The sequence below is a fragment of the Pristiophorus japonicus genome, chromosome 17, assembly GCF_044704955.1.
Source record: "Pristiophorus japonicus isolate sPriJap1 chromosome 17, sPriJap1.hap1, whole genome shotgun sequence".
NCBI lineage: Eukaryota > Metazoa > Chordata > Chondrichthyes > Pristiophoridae > Pristiophorus > Pristiophorus japonicus.
The window spans coordinates 44,737,822-44,756,229 of NC_091993.1; the positions used below are offsets into that span (position 1 = coordinate 44,737,822).

Here is an 18,408-nt window from a genome sequence, read left to right on the forward strand (position 1 = left end):
ACAGGTTAGATGCAGGAAGAATGTTCCCAATGTTGGGGAAGTCCAGAACCAGGGGTCACAGTCTAAGGATAAGGGGAAAGCCATTTAGGACCGAGAGGAGCAGAAACTTCTTCACCCAGAGAGTGGTGAACCTGTGGAATTCTCTACCACAGAAAGTTGTTGAGGCCAATTCACTAAATATATTCAAAAAGGAGTTAGATGTAGTCCTTACTACTAGGGGGATCAAGGAGTATGGCGAGAAAGCAGGAATGGGGTACTGAAGTTGCATGTTCAGCCATGAGCTCATCGAATAGTGGCGCAGGCTCGAATGGCCTACTCCTGCACCTATTTTCTATGTTTCTATGTCTATGTTTCTTCCCCAGAAGTGGAAACCCCCACTCTCTCTGTATCGACTCCATCAATTTTAAAGAACTCTAGTAGGTCACCCCTCAGCCTGTTTTTTTTTTTAAATGAGAAAAGAGACCTTGCCAGTTCATTCTTTCCTGATATGTATATCCTCACATTTCTGGTATCATCTTTGTAAATCTTCTCTGCATCCTCTCCAGTGCCTCCATATCCTTGTTCGAATATTGCAACCAGAACTGGATGCAGTACTCTGAAGTGTGGTCTAACCAAGGTTCCAACTGTTCACAAATACTTAGCTAAGGATGTGTCAGTTTGATCATAAATGTGATTTTCTTGACTATAATGTTAACGTAGTGATGCCCACCACACAGGCCAAGTCCTCCGCCATCAATAACAACGCAGCTTTTGTGCATAAACCTCAATTCATGGTCATATGTGGGCAAAGGAAATGCTAACAGTGCCATAGTGACAACAACTTGCATTTATATAGTGCCTTTTACATCGTAAAAACATCCCAAGCTTCAAAGGAGCATTATCAGAAAAAATTGACATGACCCACATAGAGACACAAGGACACTTGGTCAAGAGATAGTTTTAAGGAGCAACTTAGAGATAGAGGTGGAGTGGTTTAGTGACAGGGTGTTAGACCCTGAAGTTCCCAAATGTTCTTTCTGGATGAACTAAGAAGGCTTTTCCTCATCTGTAGTACTGAGATGTACCCATCAATCCTAGCATTATCTCGTGTCAACAAGTAAAAATATAAATTGTGAGGGAATGTAATATGTGGCAATTTCCTATAATCAGCTGAAAAATGTCACTGCTATACTAACTCCCCCACTTAAAACATTATAAAACCATCACAGAATCATGCAGCATGGAAGACCAATTGGCCCACTGCGTATGTAGGTCTCTGAAAGAGCAACCAATTAGTTCCAGTCGCCTGCTCTTTCCCCCCATAGTCCTGCAAATTTTCCCTTTTTAAGCAGAGACCCAATTCCCTTTTGAAACATATTACTGAATCTGCATCCTCCATCCTTTCAGGCAGTGCATTCCAAATCATCATAACTCACTGAATTAAAAACATTCTCTTCACCTCCCCTGGCTTTTGTTTGCCAATTACCTTAAGTCCGTGTCCTCTGCTTTTTTATCCTCCTGCCAGCCAGTGGAAACAGTTTTGCCCCCTATCTACTCAATTTTGAACACCTCTGTTAATTCTCCACTTAACCTTTTCTGCGCTAAGGAGAACAATCCCAGCTTCTTCAGTTTCTCCACATAACTGAAGTCCCTCATCCCTGGTACCATTCTAGGAAGTTCTCTCTGCACTCTCTCCAAGGCCTGGACATCCTTCCTAAAGTGTGGTGCCCAGAATTGGACACAATACTCCAGCTGAGGTCTAACTAGTGATTTATACCTACAGAAGTTCCATATTTTGCCCATCTTTCTGGCTAGTTTACCAAAGGAAACTGTTAAAAACAGTAAAATTGGGTTGAAAACCTATTCCAACAGTCCTACATGAAATGAGTGAGTAGTCTTGTCCCACAGTACAACTGCCCCAGTCTTGTCCCACAGCATAACAAGCACTATTCTGAAACTCAATCAGACCATGTTTGGAAATGGAATAATGTCACTGGTGCAGTGAAACTTGTATCTTGGGTTGCTGTTGAGGCAAATTGTTGAGGCAGAGTCAAACAAGTTCCAACTTTTATCAATATTGTTCACTGGACAGTTACTAAGGGACATTGTTTAAAAGTTAATCAGGATTAATAAGAGCCCCCATTCAAACTTGGGCTCATTTTTGATTCACGGAACTGTTCCTTGGAAACGCACATACACAATTCTAGACCAATTGCAAAACCAACCCATCAATCCTTTGAACAAACAGAATGTTGCGTCACTGCTCTTTAACTTGTAAGTTATGGGTTTTCACATCCTGAATGGATCACAACTGGGTATTCACATTCACCCATGAGTGTACAATCCATTGTATGGATATAAACAGATCACATCTTATCCACCACCATTCAACTAGATCAATTCAAGCAAAGTTCTGCAGTTGAGCTTCAGTTAAATCCATGAATCATCACTTAATACAGTTAATTATTTACAGCGACATCAGGAAATTTCATAAGGCAAGAACACATCAGCAGTACAATGCTTCCTTTTCTCCAGAGATGATTGGCACTTCAGGTTCAGTTCCGTGACTGCCAGGAACATTAGTGTTGTGTATGAATAAAGAGTCTGACTACATACTGTGAGCTCAAAGTAAAGTGAGACCGTAGTCTTTTATTGCAGGTCTTCTGAGTGCCTCTCCAGCCTGTGAGGCCTCCTTAAGTACAGATGCTCCCAAGGGATTGTGGGATCCCTTGGGACTCCAGGGGGATGAGCCCTCTGGTGACTACACAAGGTATTTACAGGTTTACATATATAACAACATTAGCATCAAGCTTACTTTGCATTTTGATACCAATATGTTGGTGGAAAAACATCAAGGTCTAACGGCATGCCAATGAGTTTTGTGTGTGCTTCTCTTAATTCATCACTTCAAACTGTTCAACCTCTGAAGTGGCCATTTTTCATGGGTGAACCTGCACAGGGAACAGCAGCAGAGACATCACAACTCAACCCTACGCGGTCCTCAATCAACACTTCCAGCAGGGTCTCGAGAACAACGCGCAACAGGAATTCCTGAATTACCTATTCCCACGCTTTCAGGGAAGAGAGAGATAGAATCATAGAATTTAATAGCACAAAAGAAAGCCATTCATCTCATCGTGCCTGGGCTGGCTCTTTCAAAGAGCTATATAATTTGTTCCAGTAGCCTGCTCTTTCTATATAAAAAAATAACACAATTCTTTTTTGAAACTTACTATTGAATTTGCTTTCACTACCCATTTCAGATTACAACTCGCTGTGTAAAAAAAATTCTTAACTACTTGCATTTATATAGTAGACAAAATTTATATACCAGACAAAATGAGACACCAAGCTGCTTAGAGATATTAGGACAAGTGACCAAATGCTTGGTTGGTAGTAAGTTTTAAGGAGTGCTTGGTCAAAGAGGTAGGTTTCAAAAAGCGCAATAGAAGGCGGGGTTTAGGGTAGAAATTCCAGCGCTTAGAACCTAGGCAGCTGAAGACATGGAGATAGGGAGAGGTGAGGCCAGGGAGGGATTTGAAAACAAGGATAAGAATTTTAAAGTCGAGACTTTGCCGGACTGGGAGCCAATGTAGACCAGCAAGCACAGGGTGATGGACGAACAGGACTTGAGCTCAAGTTTAGGGTTGAGAGAGATGGTGGTGAGGTAGAGCTGGGGGTCGTTAGCGCACATGGAATCTGAAGTTGTGTTTTCCGATGATGTTGCCGATGGGGCAACATGTAGATGAGAAAAAGGAGAGAGCCAAGGATAGATCCTTGGGGGACTCGTAAGAACATAATTAGGAGCAAGAGTAGGCCACTACAGTAGACTAGAGAGGCAACTGTGTGGGAGCGGTAGGGAGCGCCAGGGAGCGCCATTGCAGGCGATCCTCATTTCTCCCAGTTTTTTTTTGCCAATTCTCCTAATCTGCATCCTCTGCTTATCAACCCTCCTGTAAGTAGAAACAGTGCCTCCCTTTCTACTCTATCAAAACCCTTCATGATTATGGACATCTCAATTAAATCTGCCCTTAATCTTCTTTGCTCTAACGAGAACAATTCCAGTTAACATTTTGCACAATGAACATGAATTGGGATTAACTCAGGTCAGATACTGACCCCCGTAACCACCCTGATCCATATTTTCTATTTATTCATTCATGGGATGTGGGTATTGCTGACAAAGTCAACATTTATTGCCCTAATTACTCAAGGTGGTGGTGGTGAGCTGCCTTTTTGAACCGCTGCATTCCGTGTGGTGAAGGTACCATAGTGCAGTAGCTGCGGAGTTCTAGGATTTTGCCCCAGCAACAATGAAGGAACGGCGATGTATTTCTAAGTCAGGATGGTGCGTGACTTGGAGGTGATGGTGTGCCCATGACCTTCTAGGTTGAGGTCGCGGGTTTGGGAGAAGCTGCCAAAGCCGCCTTGCTGCAGTGCATCTTGTAGATGGTACACACTGCAGCCACAGTGCACCGGTGATGAAGGGCGTGAATGTCGAAGGTGCCAATCAAGCGGACTGCTTTGTCCTGGATGGTGTCAAGGTTCTGGAGTGTTGTTGGAGCTGCACTCATCCAGGCAAGTGGGGATTATTCCATCACACTCCTGACTTGTGCCTTGTAGATGGTGGAAAGTCTTTGGGGAGTCAGGTGGTGAGACACTCGCCGCAGAATACCCAGCCTGAGCTGCTCTTGTAGCCACAGTATTTACGTGGTTAGTCCAGTTAAATTTTTGGTCAATGGTGACCCCCCAGGATGTTGATGGTGGGGGATTAGACGATGGTAATGCCACTGAATGTCAAGGGGAGGTTGGATAGATTCTCTCTTGCCTGGCACATATGTTGATTGCCACTTATCAGTCCAAGCTTGGATGTTGACCAGGTCTTGCTGCATGTGGGCACAGACTGCTCCATTATCTGAGGAATTGTGAATGGAACTGAACACTGTGCAATCATCAGCAAACATCCCCACTTCTGACCTTGTGATGGAGGGAAGGTCATTAAAGAAGCAGCTGAAGATGGTTGGGCCTCGGACATTGCCCTGATGAACCGCTACAGTGATGTCTTAGCGCTGAAATAACTGGCCTCCAACCACCACAAATCATCTTTTGTGCTAGATAAGACTCCAGCCAGTGGAGTTTTCCCCGATCCCCACTCGGTAAAATGCTGCCTTGATGTCCAGGGGCAGTCACTCTCACCTCTTTTAGCTATGTTTGGACCAAGACTGTAATGAGGTCTGGAGTCGAGTGTTCTATCAGTTTGCTAATGATTGATGATTGGGTGGTAATTGACCAGATTGGATTTCTTTTTTTTTGTGTAACAGGACATATCTGGGTAATTTTCCACATGGTCAGGTAGATGCCAGTGTTGTAGCTGTACTGGAGGGTGTTGCATAGAGCAGTCCCATGCAATAAGTTTTTAAGTCAATTCACGGGCTCCCAGGCCGCCTGTAATTTCTGCGGTCTAGAGGAGTCAGTGTTTCATGAATGTGCGAGGTTGCAGCCCCTCTTCTAATATTTGAAGGGGCTTCTCCTCAAAATCTGGTTGCACTTCAGTCCCACGCTCCTGATCTTTGGGCACCCTGTGCAGAGGGGAGCAGGCACGTCAGAAGGCCTTCTCGTAGGACTGCTCCTGGGCATGGCCAAGGGGGCCATCACCCAGCCAGCGGGTGGTCGAGGGGGTGGTTCAGCCTGACTGCCTACCTCTCTTCCGTGGTTACATCCGAGCCAGGGTGTTCCTGGAGACAGAGCACGCGGCGTCCACCGGTACGCTTGCGGCCTTGAGAGAGGTGAGCGCCGGATGGACTGGAGTGCATCATCAGCCCCGGCAACCAAATTTTAATTTGAACCACAATATCCAAAGTTTAATTTGTTTAAGTTTGTTGGGATTAGTGACCCCCTTTTAGCCAGGGAGCACTTGTATAATTTGTATTTTTGGTGCCCTCTGGAAAAAAAAACAAAAAAACAAAAAAAGGCAAGGGGGCACTTGATTGAAAGTTTTTGGAGTTTGACCCCGCCTTTAACCAGGGGGCACTTGTTTACAGATACAACAAAAATAGTTATAGCTGTACTGGAACAACAAGCGGCTAGTTCTGGAGCACAAGTCTTCAGCATTATTGCTGGGATGTTGTCGGGGCCCATAGCCTTTGCTATATCCAGTGCGCTCAGCCGTTTCTTGATATCACGTGGAGTGAATCGAATTGGTTCCCGACTGGCATCTGTGCTGGTGGGATATGGATCATCCACTTGGCACTTCTGGCTGAAGACGGCTGCAAACGCTTCAGCCTTGTCCTTTGCACGCACAGGCTGGGCTCTGCCATCTTTGAGGATGGGGATTGTCATGTATGTTTGCTTGGGGTTACTAGCCACCAGATGGCGCCACTGTCGGAGGTCATTGGGCTGTACGCACATGTGTACGGCCCAGGTATAAAAGGCAAGCCATCATATAATGTAATCACTTTGGGCCCTAATAAAGCAGAGCCAGGTTTGTACCTGTGTTAGTTTACAGTATTCAGTCATCGAGTTATTACATACATAACATTTGGCAACGAGGTAACTTAAGAACCTTCGCATGCAAAAATTAGCACAATTGGAATTTGAGAGATTCGTGGAGGGAGAGGACTAGGCAGATTTTGGAGCTCGCCTGGACCAGTACTTTGTGGCCAACAAAATGGAGGAACCCACTGACTGAGTTAGGCGCAGGGCGGTCTTCCTCGCGGTTTGCGGTCCGAAAATCTATGGACTCAAAGAATCTCCTCTCGCCTGCAAGTCCAACGGGCAAGGCCTATGAGGAATTGTGTGCTCTGGTACTTGAACATCTCAAACCAGAAAGCGGCATTATCATCTCACGATATCGATTTTACAGGCACGTTCGTTCTGAGGGCCAGGATGTGTCGGAATTCGTTGCCGACCCATGACGTCTAGCTGGACCGTATAAGTTCGAAAACGCGTTGGGAGACATGCTGCGGGACTTCTTTAGAATCGGCATCAACCACGAGGTGATCCTGCGTAAGCTACTGGCGTGGGAGACGCTGGATTTGAGCAAGGCCATCATGATTGCCCAGGTATGCATGACAACAGACAAAAACTTAAAGCAGATATCATCGAAAAATCGGATCTCGGCAAGTACTGTAAACAAGACTCTATCGTCGTTTGGCAGAGCTGCATATGGCAGGGCCTACTTGACTGCGTATGCGAAACCTGTGGCTGCTCAAAGTCCGCCAACAGGAATGAATCTGATTTCACCGTGTTGGCATTGGGGCAATCATCGGCCTCATCAGTGCCAGTTTAAACAGTATATTTGTAAAGGCTGTTTGAGAGTGGGGCATCTCCAGCGCTTGTGTCAGTAACTGAGCAAGCATGCTGCGACACACCACGTGGAGGATGATGACCAGTATAGCGCGGATCCGGATATGCAATCCGAGATACCAGAGGAGGAAGCGTATGGACTGTATTCGTTCCTAACAAAGAGCCAACCGATAATGATTAATGTGAAACTTAACGGTGTGCCGGTACCAATTGACTTGCACCAGTGTCCAATTCCATCAATAATGAGCCAGAGGACATTCGACAAGCTGTGGGATACTAAGCCTGTTAGGCCTAAGCTGAGCCCAGTCAATGCCAAGTTACGAAAGTACACTAAAGAACTCATAACGGTGATTAGCAATGCAGTAGTCAAGGTGTCGTATTCATGATTTACCGTTATGGATTGTTCCAGGCAATGGTCCAATTGCTGTTTGGCAGGAATTGGCTAGAAAAAAATCAAATGGAATTGGAACGATATCAAAGCATTGTCGTCGGAGGTTCCCCTCGCTGCTTGAGCCAGGAATCAGCAATTTCACGGGAGCCATGGTGCAGATCCACGTGGACTAGGATGCGAGATGCGCCATCATAAAGCTCGGGCGGTTCCGTACATGAGGGAGAAGGTCGAAATTGAACTGCACAGACTCCAGCGTGAAGGGGTCATAGCACCGGTCGAATTCAATAAATGGGCCAGCCCCATTGTTCCTGTGCTGAAGAGTGATGGCACAGTCAGGATTTGTGGAAACTACAAGGTTACGATTAACCGAATTTTGAAACACGATCAAAACCCATTACCGAAGGCTGATGACCTGTTTGCAATGCTAGCCGGGTGAAGTCGTTCAATAACCTGGATCTGATGTCGACCTACATGACACAGGAGCTGGTCGAGACGTCAAAGAAACTTATGTGCATCAACACTCAAAGGACTGTTTATCTAGAACAGGTGTCTTTTTGGAATTCGCTCAGCTGCAGCCATATTTCAGAGGAACATGGAGAGTCTACTGAAGTCTATCCCTAGAATGTTGTGTTCCAAGGTAACATCCTGGTCACAGGTCATGACACCGCCGAACATCTGAACAACTTGGAAGAGGTTCTGCATTGTCTGGACAAAGTGGCACTCAGACAGAAACATTCGAAGTGCGTCTTCATGGCACTGGAAGTCGAATTCCTGGGGAGGAAAATTGCTGCTGACGGCATCAGGCCTACAGACTCGAAAACAAGGTCATCAAAAATGCACCCAAGCCTCAGAATGTGAAGGAGCTGCATTCGTTCCTTGGTCTACTCAACTACTTCGGTAATTCCCTATCTAGATTGAGCACTTCATTAGAGTCACTACACATGCTGCTAAGAAAAGGCGACAACTGGGTTTGGGGTGCGTCTCAAGACAGAACTTTTGAGAAAGCTACTAATCTGCTTTGCTCTAACAAGCTGCTGGTACATTATGATCCGTGTAAACGTCTAGTATTGGCCTGTGATGTTTCGTCATATGGAATTGGTTGCGTGCTCCAACAAGCTAATGAGTCGGGTAAACTACAACCTTTTGCGAATGCTTCTAAAAGTTTGTCAAAGGCAGAAAGAGCTTACAGCATAGTAGAAAAAGCATTTGCCTGTGTTTATGGGGTTAAAAAGATGTATCAAAACCCGTTTGGTCTTCGGTTTGAACTGGAAACAGATCACAAGCCACTCATTTCATTGTTTTCGGAAAACAATGCCAATGCATCGTCCCGCATCCAGAGGTGGGCGCTGACATTATCTGCCTATGATTATGTCATTTGCCATAGACCTGGCACCGAGAATTGTGCCGATGCACTGAGCCATCTGCTGTTGCCCACACCCTGCAGACCTACTGTTAGTTATGGATGCTTTTGAAAGTGAAGGAACCCCTGTCACGGCTCAACAAGTTAAGATCTGGACCAGCCAGGACCCGATATTATCGGTTGCGAAATGTTGTGTCCTTAATGGCAATTGGTCTGCCATACCCAAGCAAATGGGTGATAAGACCAAACCTTACAACCGTCGCAAAGACGAACTATCCATTCAGTCAGATTGCTTAGTGTGGGGTAATAGTGTTGTTATGCCTAAGAAAAGGCAGAGAGAAATTTGTACATGATCTACATAGCACTCATCCCGGTATGGTCATGCTGAAAGCCATTGCCAGGTCTCATGTATGGTGGCCTGAAATTGACTCTGATCTGGAATCATGCGTGCATCAGTGCAACACTTGCATGCAGCTAAGTAAAGCACCAGCGGAATCACTGCTGAGCCTGTGGTCGTGGCCATCTAAACCATGGTCCAGGATCCACATCGACTTTGCAGGTCTCTTCCTGGGAAAAATGCTTTGAGGTGTGGGGGATGCATATTCCAAGTGGATAGAGTGTATAATCATGTCAGCCAGTACATTCACAGCTACCCATGGAGAGCCTTCATGTCATGTTTGTCACTCATGATCTGCCGGACATCGTTGTAAGCGACAACGGATCTTGCTTCCAGTCTGGAGTTTCAAAAGTTCATGAAACGCAATGGTATGAAACATGTGAGGTCAGCACCATTCAAACTCGCATCTAATGGTCAAGCAGAGTGTGCTGTCCAAACCATCAAGCAGAGTATGAAACGAGTAACTCAAGGTTCACTGCAGACTCGCTTGTCATACATATCGCTTAGTTACAGGACAAGACCCCACACGCTTACCGGGGTACCCCCTGCTGAACTATTGATGGAGAGGTCTCAAGACCAAGCTCTCTCTTGTCCACCCTGACTTGAACGATCATGCTGCTGTGCCACGTGACATTTCTGTTAACGATCCTGTGTATGTACTAAATTATGGTCAAGGTCCCAAGTGGATCACCGGTACTATTATGGCCAAGGATTCAGAATGTTTATCGTCAAGTGCAAGAATGGGCAAACATGCAGGAAACATGTCGATTAGATAAAGCTGGGGCACACGGATGAACCGGAACAATCTGAGGAAGACACAGTCAGTGACCAACCAACCTACCCTCAGTCATCAGAGGACTCCATTGTCATCAATGAATCTGGACTTTCAATCCCTGACATGGTCACTGACACTCCCATCAGAACAGCTACCCAGCCCCCAGTCATAACAGATTCAGAACGCTCGCCCAAGGCTGGAGTTGAACTGAGACGATCAACTCAGGAGCAGAAAGCCCTGGACCGTCTCAATTTGTAAAAACACTGTTACTATTATCTTAAAAGGGGGATAATGTCATGTATGTATGTATGCTTGGGGTTACTGGCCACCAGGTGGCGCCACTGTCAGTGGTCATTGGGCTGTACGCACATGTGCACGGCCCAGGTATAAAAGGCAAGCCATCATGTAATGTAATCACTTTGGGCCCTAATAAAGCAGAGCCAGGTTTGTACCTGTGTTAGTTTCAGTATTGTCTATCGAGTTATTATATACATAACAGGGATCTTAATGGAGCCTCCTCCTCTCGTTAGTTGTTCAATTGTCCACCACCATTCGCAACTGGATATGGCAGGATTGCAAAGATTTGATCAGATTAGTTGGTTGTGGGATCGCCTAGCTGTCTATAGCATGCTGCTTCTGCTGTTTAGCATGTAGTCTTGTGTTGTACCTTCACCAGGTTGCCACCTCAAATTCAGGTACGCCAGATGCTGCTCCTGGCATGCTCTCCTACACGCCTCATTGAACCAGGGTTGGTCCCCTGGCTTGATGGTAATGGTAAAGTAAGGATATGCCAGGCCATGAGGCTACAGATTATGGTGGAATACAATTCTGCTGATAATGTCCCATGGCATCTCATGAATGTCCAGTTTTGAGCTGCTACATCTGTTCCGAATTTAGCACGGTGGCAGTGCCACACAATGGAGGTTGTCCTCGGTGTGCAGATGGGGCTGCGTCTCCAGAAGGACTGTGCGGCCACTCCTATCACTACAGTCATGGGCAGAAGTTTCTGTGACAGATTCGCGAGGATGAAGTCAGTACATTTTTCCCTCATGTTGGTTCTCTCACCACATGCCACAAGCTATGTCCTTCAAAACTCGGCCAGCTCGGGCAGCAGTGGTGCTACCGAGGCGCTCTTGGTGATGGACATTGAAGTCCCTCACCCAGAGTATATTCTATGCCCTTGCTACCCTAAAAGTGCTCCTTCCAAGTGGTGTTCAAAATAGGGGAGCACTGATTGATCAGCTGAGGGAGGGCAATAGGTGGTAATCAGCAGGTTTCCTCAGGTCAGATGCTGCCTGACCTACTGAGTATTTCCAGCACTTTCTGTTTATATTTCAGATTTCCAGCATCCACAATATTTTGCCTTCGTATTGGTGTTTAATTCACTGCCACTTCTCTTCCAGGAATGCCCACCTTGAAGTTCTGCTCTTCTCTGACGGTTTTTCCCGTTTGTCTCTTTTACCTTGTTCACCTACATTGCTGTTTCCCTTCTCGTGTTTGGTCAGGTATCTATTAAAACTTACTTTTAAAGCCACATCTCCTTCCTCAGCAACTGTCTCTTGTACCAACTTATTCCACATGGAATTTCAGTTAGAATCTACCATTAATTACAGCGATCTCCATAGCATCCAGCACTCATCAAACCGCTGCTCTCGCCACCTCCCAAGGTCCATGCTCAATGTCATGTGCCACCACACGCACGCTCTCGACCTCTTTCTTCGTCAGCATCGACTCACTCTCTTTCACACTTGTTCTGGCTCATCCTTCACCTTATCCGGTGCTTTAACAAAAAACTTTTCTCTTTCAGGTGTCAAGGACCGCAAGCGTTAACAGCTGATAGACGACTTCTTCCCCTTCACTTTTCTCTGATCCTGTCCCTTCTTCCACTCTACGCCCTCATCTTGTTTTCACTATCCCCTCTGACCTTCCCCTCTCTGACCGCGAACAATCAGTCCTCAGCAAGGCCTCAGCTTCATCCCCTTACACCCCCACCTCAATGAATTGCGAGCTTGGCACGATGCCGAGCTCTTCTTTCATCGCCTACATCTCTGCACCAACTTCTTTGGCCAGGAGTCACCCACTTGCACAGCAGACCCATTCTCCTGCCTTCAGAATTCCCGTCCACCTAGACCCCTCCTCCCTCTGGCCCCTGACCCTCGCTAGATCTTTTCATTGGGAATTGCCAGCATGACAACAGCCACCTTAATTTCTCCACTCATTCTAACCTGCTTTCCTCTGAACTTTCAGCACTCCGATCTCCCAGGTCCAACCCAAACATTACTATTAAACCCGCTGACAAGGACAGCGGTGCTATTGCTTGGCGAACACTGAATGTCAACTCTCTGACACCACCTCCTAGCTTCTCCAGGAGCACGACCCCACCACCGAACATCAAGCCATCATTTCCCAGACTAACACTGGCCTCTGGAGTTCTTTCCCTCAGCTCAGTCCCCCAACCCTGCCCAGTGCAGCCCACTTCTACCTCCTTCCCAAGATCTGGGAGATCCATTGTTTCAGCCTGCTCTTGCTACAACAGAACTTATTTCTTCCCATCTCAACTCTTTTCTACCCATGCTGTTCAGAGAAGGTTCACTAGGTTGATTCCAGAGATGAGGGGGTTAACTTATCAAGATAGGTTGAGCCTATATTCATTGGAGTTCAGAAGAATGAGAAGTGATTTTATCGAAACATATAAGATAATGAGGGGGCTCGACAAGGTGGATGCAGAGAGGATATTTCCACTCGTAGGGGAGACTAAAACTAGAGGACATAGTCTCAGAGGGGCCGCCCATTTAAAACTGAGATGAGGAGGAATTTCTTCTCTCGGGAGGGTTGTAAATCTGTGGAATTCTCTGCCCCAGAGAGCTGTGGAAGCTGGGTCATTGACTATATTTAAGGCAGAGATAGATTTTTGAGCGATGAGGGAATAAAGGGTTATGGGGAACGGGCAGGGAAGTGAAGCGGAGTCCATGATCAGATCAGCCATGATCTTATTGAATGGCGGAGCAGGCTCAAGGGGCCAAATGGCCGACTCCTGCTCCTGACGCTCTTATGTCCAGTTTCTTCCAACTAACAACTGCGACTCTTCCATGCCCTCCGCCACTTCAACAGTTTCCTGGCCCTAACCATCTTTTTAACCATGAACATCCAGTCCCTCTACACCTCCATCGCCACCAGGTCGTTCGTCCGTCCGTCCGTCCCTCCCTCCTCCGCCACCACCACTCGGCTGAACTCGTTTTAACATTGAACAATTTCTCCTTTGACTCCCTTCCTCCAAATAAAAGCTGTTGCTATGGGAACCTGTATGGATCCTGGCTATGCTTGCCTTTTTGAGAGATACGTGGAATCTTTTTCCGGTACATTGACTATATTGGTGCTGCTTCCTGCTCTCGAATCGAACTGGAAAATCTCATCAATTTTGCCCCAAATTTCCACCACTCCATTGCCTTCACATGGTCCTTATCCGACTCTTCCCTTCCTCAACTTCTCTATCTCCATTTATGGGGATAGTCTTTCAACCAATATTTACAAATCCACTCACTCCGTTACCTTGATTATATGTCCTCTCACCCAGCCTCTCACAAGCATTCTATTCCAATTCCCAGTTTCTCCGTTGAAACTGTTCTGACAATGCCACTTTCCACACTGCTTCAGATAGGTCTTCCTTTTCCTCAACCGAGAATTCCCTTCCACCGTGGTTGAAAGTGCACTTGACCGTGTCCGTACCATTTCCCACATTTCTGCCCTCAACCCTTCCCCTCCCTCCCACAACCACGATAGGGTTCCCCTTGTCCTCACTTTCCACCACACCAGCCTCCATATTCAACAGATCATCCTCCGCCATTTCTGCCACCTCCAGCACGATGCCACCAACAAACACATCTTCCCTTCCCCCTTCAGCATTCCAAAGGAACCGCCCCCTCAGCAAAACCCTGGTCTACTCTTCCATCACCCGCTTCCCTTCCCACGGCACCTATCCATGCAAGAGGAGAAGATTGCCTTTCACCTCCTCCCTTCCCACTATCCAGGTGAAACAGTGATTTACTTGTACATCTTTCAATTTAATGTACTGTATTCGCTGCTCACGATACGGCGTCCTCTACATTGGGGCGAGTAAATGTAGATTGGGTAATCACTTTTCTGAACACTTCCGTTCAGTACACAAGTGTGACCCTGAGCTCCTGGTCACTTGCCACTTAATTCTCAGTCTCACACTGACCTCAGCCTCCTACACTGTTGCAATGAAGCTCAATGGAAGCTTGAGGAACCTCGTCTTAGACTCAATCTTCTGAACTCAACACGGAGTTCAACAATTTCAGATCAAATCCATTGCTCCCAGTTTTTTTGAGATAGCAGGTGCTGGTAATGACTCTGCTGCTTGTTTAATCTCTCCTGCCTTCCACCCTATCACAGACCTTCCCTTTTGTTCTTTCTTTTCCCTGCCTTTGAACATGCTTAAAACCTGTTATATTTTCCAGTTCTGACAAAAGTCATTGACCTGAAACGTTAACTTTGTTTCTCTCCCCAAATATGCTGCCTGACCTGTTGGGCATTTCCAGCATTTTCTGTTTATATTATAGGAGGTTTCCTTGCTTATGTTTGACGTGAAGCCATGAGACTTCATGGGGTCAGGAATCATTGTTGAGGACTCCCAGAACCACTCCCTCCTGACTGTATACCACTGTGTTGCCACCTCTGGTGGGTCTATCCTGCCAGTGGGACAGGGCCTACCCAGGGATGGAGGAGCCTGGGAAGTCAGCTGAAAGGTATGATTCTGTGAGTTTTGACTGTCAGGATGTTGCTGGACTCGTCTGTGGGACAGTTCTCCCAATTTTGGCACAAGTCCCTAGATGCTAGTGAAGAGGACTCTGCAGGGTGACTGACGGTGTCGTGTCTATATCTGATGCCAAGTTATTCTTATTGTCCTTTATACAGTATCTCTATACCAGACTATCCTGTCCATCCTATTATGCTTTCGCCAATTGGAAGTAGCTTTTATGATTTGGAGAGAAATAATGGCAATTAAACAAAATATACTTTATACTTTAAACAGAAGAAAAATTCAAAACTAATGTACAGAACTAAAATAATTAATGGTAGTCTAAAGTTATTTTAGATAAACAGAGCTGGCTATTATGGACATTATATTTCATAGAAAACAAATCAACACAGGACACAAATTGTACAGCAACTAATGTACAAAATTACTAATTTGCTCTGCTCACCACATTTTACAACATATTCGACAGCCAGGCTAATATACCTTCAGTATCTGTGATAGTAAAGCTACTGTACCTGCTTCCCCCAGGAACGATTTATCCTTTTCTAAAACCATCCGAATATCTTTAGTCACAATGAACTAATGGCAAAGCTTTTGGTGCTCTGCGTGACATCATCTCCAGGAGCAGGTTCCACATTTCATCGGAACCATTGGGTGGGGGAGGGGCAAAATGCAGGGCCCTGCCCACATGCGCGCTCCCGGAGCGGGCGGAGCACCTCCCCCTTTCCTCGGGCACTCGGGGATAGACCCCGCCCCCTTCCCCATGCGCGGAAGGTCAGGCCCCGCCCCTTTCAACAGACACTCGGGGTTAGACACCGCCCCTTTCCCCGGGCACTCGCTAGGCCCCGCCCCTTTAAACGGACACTCGGGTTTCGACCCCGCCCCTTTCCCCGGGCGCTCGGGCCCCGCCCCCTTTCAACGGACACTCGGGTTTAGACCCCGCCCCTTTCCCCGGGAGCTCAGGCCCCGCCCCCTTTCCCGGGTCAAGTTGAAGCCGCGCCCCAGCCCGGAGTCCCGCCCTCACAAAGAGACAAGTGGACCGGGCCGGCGCCCAGCCGGATCGCGGTTAAAGTGCTCGCAGATTAGACATTGAATGAACCGGAAATTCCGTTAGGTAAAGCTGGGGCCTCGCAGCACAGGCTGTCCGTCACCGGTTGGGTCTTAGCTCGGCAGGCTGGGGGAACAAATCACGACCCGGGGCCGCCTTCAGCTAGACAGCCAGTAAAGCCTGGCGAGCCCCAGGCTGCTGACCACCACGATCCTGATCGCGGGAGGCCATTCCCCACACAGCCCTCTTCCCGCGCATCCTAACCCGCTAGCAGGAAGCCCCGCCCACCCCCACTTTGATTGGCCATGACCTCCCCTCGGCGCTGTCAATCGACGCCTTCAACTGAGAAACGCTTCTTTCCTATTGGCTCAGCGCGCTGTCCATCAGCCAGGCGCGGACCCCGCCCCATGTGGCGGCCACGCCCCCTGCCGGCACTTCCTGCAGCGAGTTGGGGTGAGCGGAGGGTGCCGGACTGACAGGAACCCAGAATTATAATTAATTAAAACAAAGGTAGGGCGGAAAATAAATCTCTTCAGCAACAGGGAGGAGGGCCAAAGCCCGCGGGGCCCGCTACCTCTCCACACCACCTATGCAGAAAACAAACTGATTGGGGGGGTATGCAGAAAACAAACTGAATGGGATGGGGGGGAAACCCGCCTGAAAAGCCGCGGCGGCAGCGACCTACCTCGTTAAATAAAATAACAGAAAAGGAAAGTGCAAAAGAGCGAGCGGCCTGTGTCCGCCGGCCGGCCCGCCCGCTCTCCCGGCCCTGTTTACACGGACACCGCGGCCCGCCCGCTCAGGTCGCCCCTGACGTCACACACGGCAGCGGCGGCTCCCATTGGCTGCCGGCCGCGGGGGCCGCTTCACCGCCGCGCGCCTGTCAATCACAGGTCCCGGGGAGAGCCCTGCACAGGAGGTGCATCGCCTGCATCTAAACAGCTTTCTCTGGCTTGGGGGGTTCCATATGTTTTTTTCGTTGCTGGTCAAAGTTAACAGGAGTTACATTGTATATCGTCGTGTGCCATGCCCTCGATGAGAATGTACATAAGAAATAGGAGCAGGAGTAGGCCATACGGCCCCTCCAACCTGCTCCGTCATTCAATGATCATGGCCTCAGCTCCACTTCCCTGCCTGCTCCCCATAACCTCTTATCCCCTTATTGTTTAAGAAACTGACTATTTTTGTCTTAAATTTATTCAATGTCCTGGCTTCCACAGTTCTCTGAGGCAGCAAATTCCACAGATTTACAACCCTCTGAGAGAAGAAATGTCTCCTCATCTCAGTTTTAAATGGGCGGCCCCTTATTCTAAGATTATGCCCTCTCGTTATAGTTTCCCCCATCAGTGGAAACATCCTCTCTGCATCCACCCTGTCAAGCCCCCTTATAATCTTATATGTTTCGATAAGATCACCTCTCATTCTTCTGAATTCCAATGAGTAGAGGCCCAACCTACTCAATCTATCCTCATAAGTCAAGCCCCTCATCTCTGAAATCAACCAAGTGAACCTTCTCTGAACTGCCTCCAAAGCAAATATATCCTTTCGTAGGTACTTTATTAGAATGAAAGAAAAAATACTTGGATTTATATAGCGCCTTTCACGACCACCGGACGTCTCAAAGCGTTTTAGAGCCTTTGTGGAGTGCTGTCACTGTTGTAATGGGGCAGCCAATTTATGCACAGCAAGCTCCCACAAACAACAATGTGATAATGACCAGATAACCTGTTTTTTTTGTTACGTTGATTGAGACAATGAAATTGAATTCATCTCTTCTGTTACGATACCAACTAATTCGGCGTAAACGTGGGAGCATCCAAAACTAGGATCCATAAATACACCATAGTTACTAATCGCAATAGGGAAATAAGCAGACATTTCTTTACTCAGAGAGTGGAGCTCGCTACCACTAGAAGTGGTTGAGGCAAACAGCTTGGATGCTTTCAAAAGGAAACTAGACAAGCGCATAGTAGAAAAGGGAATAGAAAGATGCTGAAAGGCTGAGGTGAGGTAGGTTGAATGGGAGGAGACTCATGTGAAGTATAGACACCAGTGCAGAATAGTTGGGCCGAATGGCCTGTTTCTGTGCTGCATATTCTATGGCTGAATATCCTGAGTGACTGATCTCATGGGACATTATTGTCCATCATAAATGTTACCATGAAAAGGCCAGCTTTCTACTCATTGTCTTCCCTCTAATTTTTTTCACAATTAAGTGATTTTAAGCATACATTTTAAAAACAATAAAGTACATCCAAAAATTATTTTATTCATAAATCAACCCCATCCCACTGCCTTCCAAATGAGGAATTAGGGTTGCCAACCCTCCAGGATTGGCCTGGAGTATCCAGGAATGAAAGATTAATCTAGACA

The 18,408-nt window shown here is 47.0% G+C and overlaps 2 protein-coding genes across 6 annotated transcripts in view; one reads left to right on the forward strand and one right to left on the reverse strand.

Moving 5' to 3' along the window:
- The window catches only part of zfand6 (zinc finger, AN1-type domain 6), a 79,147-nt gene extending 62,313 nt beyond the window's left edge, over nucleotides 1–16,834 (reverse strand). For 2 of the 5 annotated variants that reach the window (XM_070858698.1, XM_070858695.1), the window contains exons 1-2: nucleotides 16,721–16,808; nucleotides 2,795–2,930 (exon numbers count right to left, since the gene is read on the reverse strand). The gene's annotated coding sequence lies outside the window, so the exon portion shown is untranslated. Of the gene's footprint in view, nucleotides 1–2,794; nucleotides 2,931–15,502; nucleotides 15,712–16,720 lie in introns of those variants that run through there. The other 3 variants (XM_070858697.1, XM_070858699.1, XM_070858696.1) reach the window with 3 other exon arrangements.
- The window catches only part of LOC139227723 (bcl-2-related protein A1-like), a 46,248-nt gene continuing 44,327 nt past the window's right edge, over nucleotides 16,488–18,408 (forward strand). Inside the window, exon 1 of the mRNA XM_070858700.1 lies at nucleotides 16,488–16,545. The gene's annotated coding sequence lies outside the window, so the exon portion shown is untranslated. The remainder of the gene's footprint in view (nucleotides 16,546–18,408) is intronic.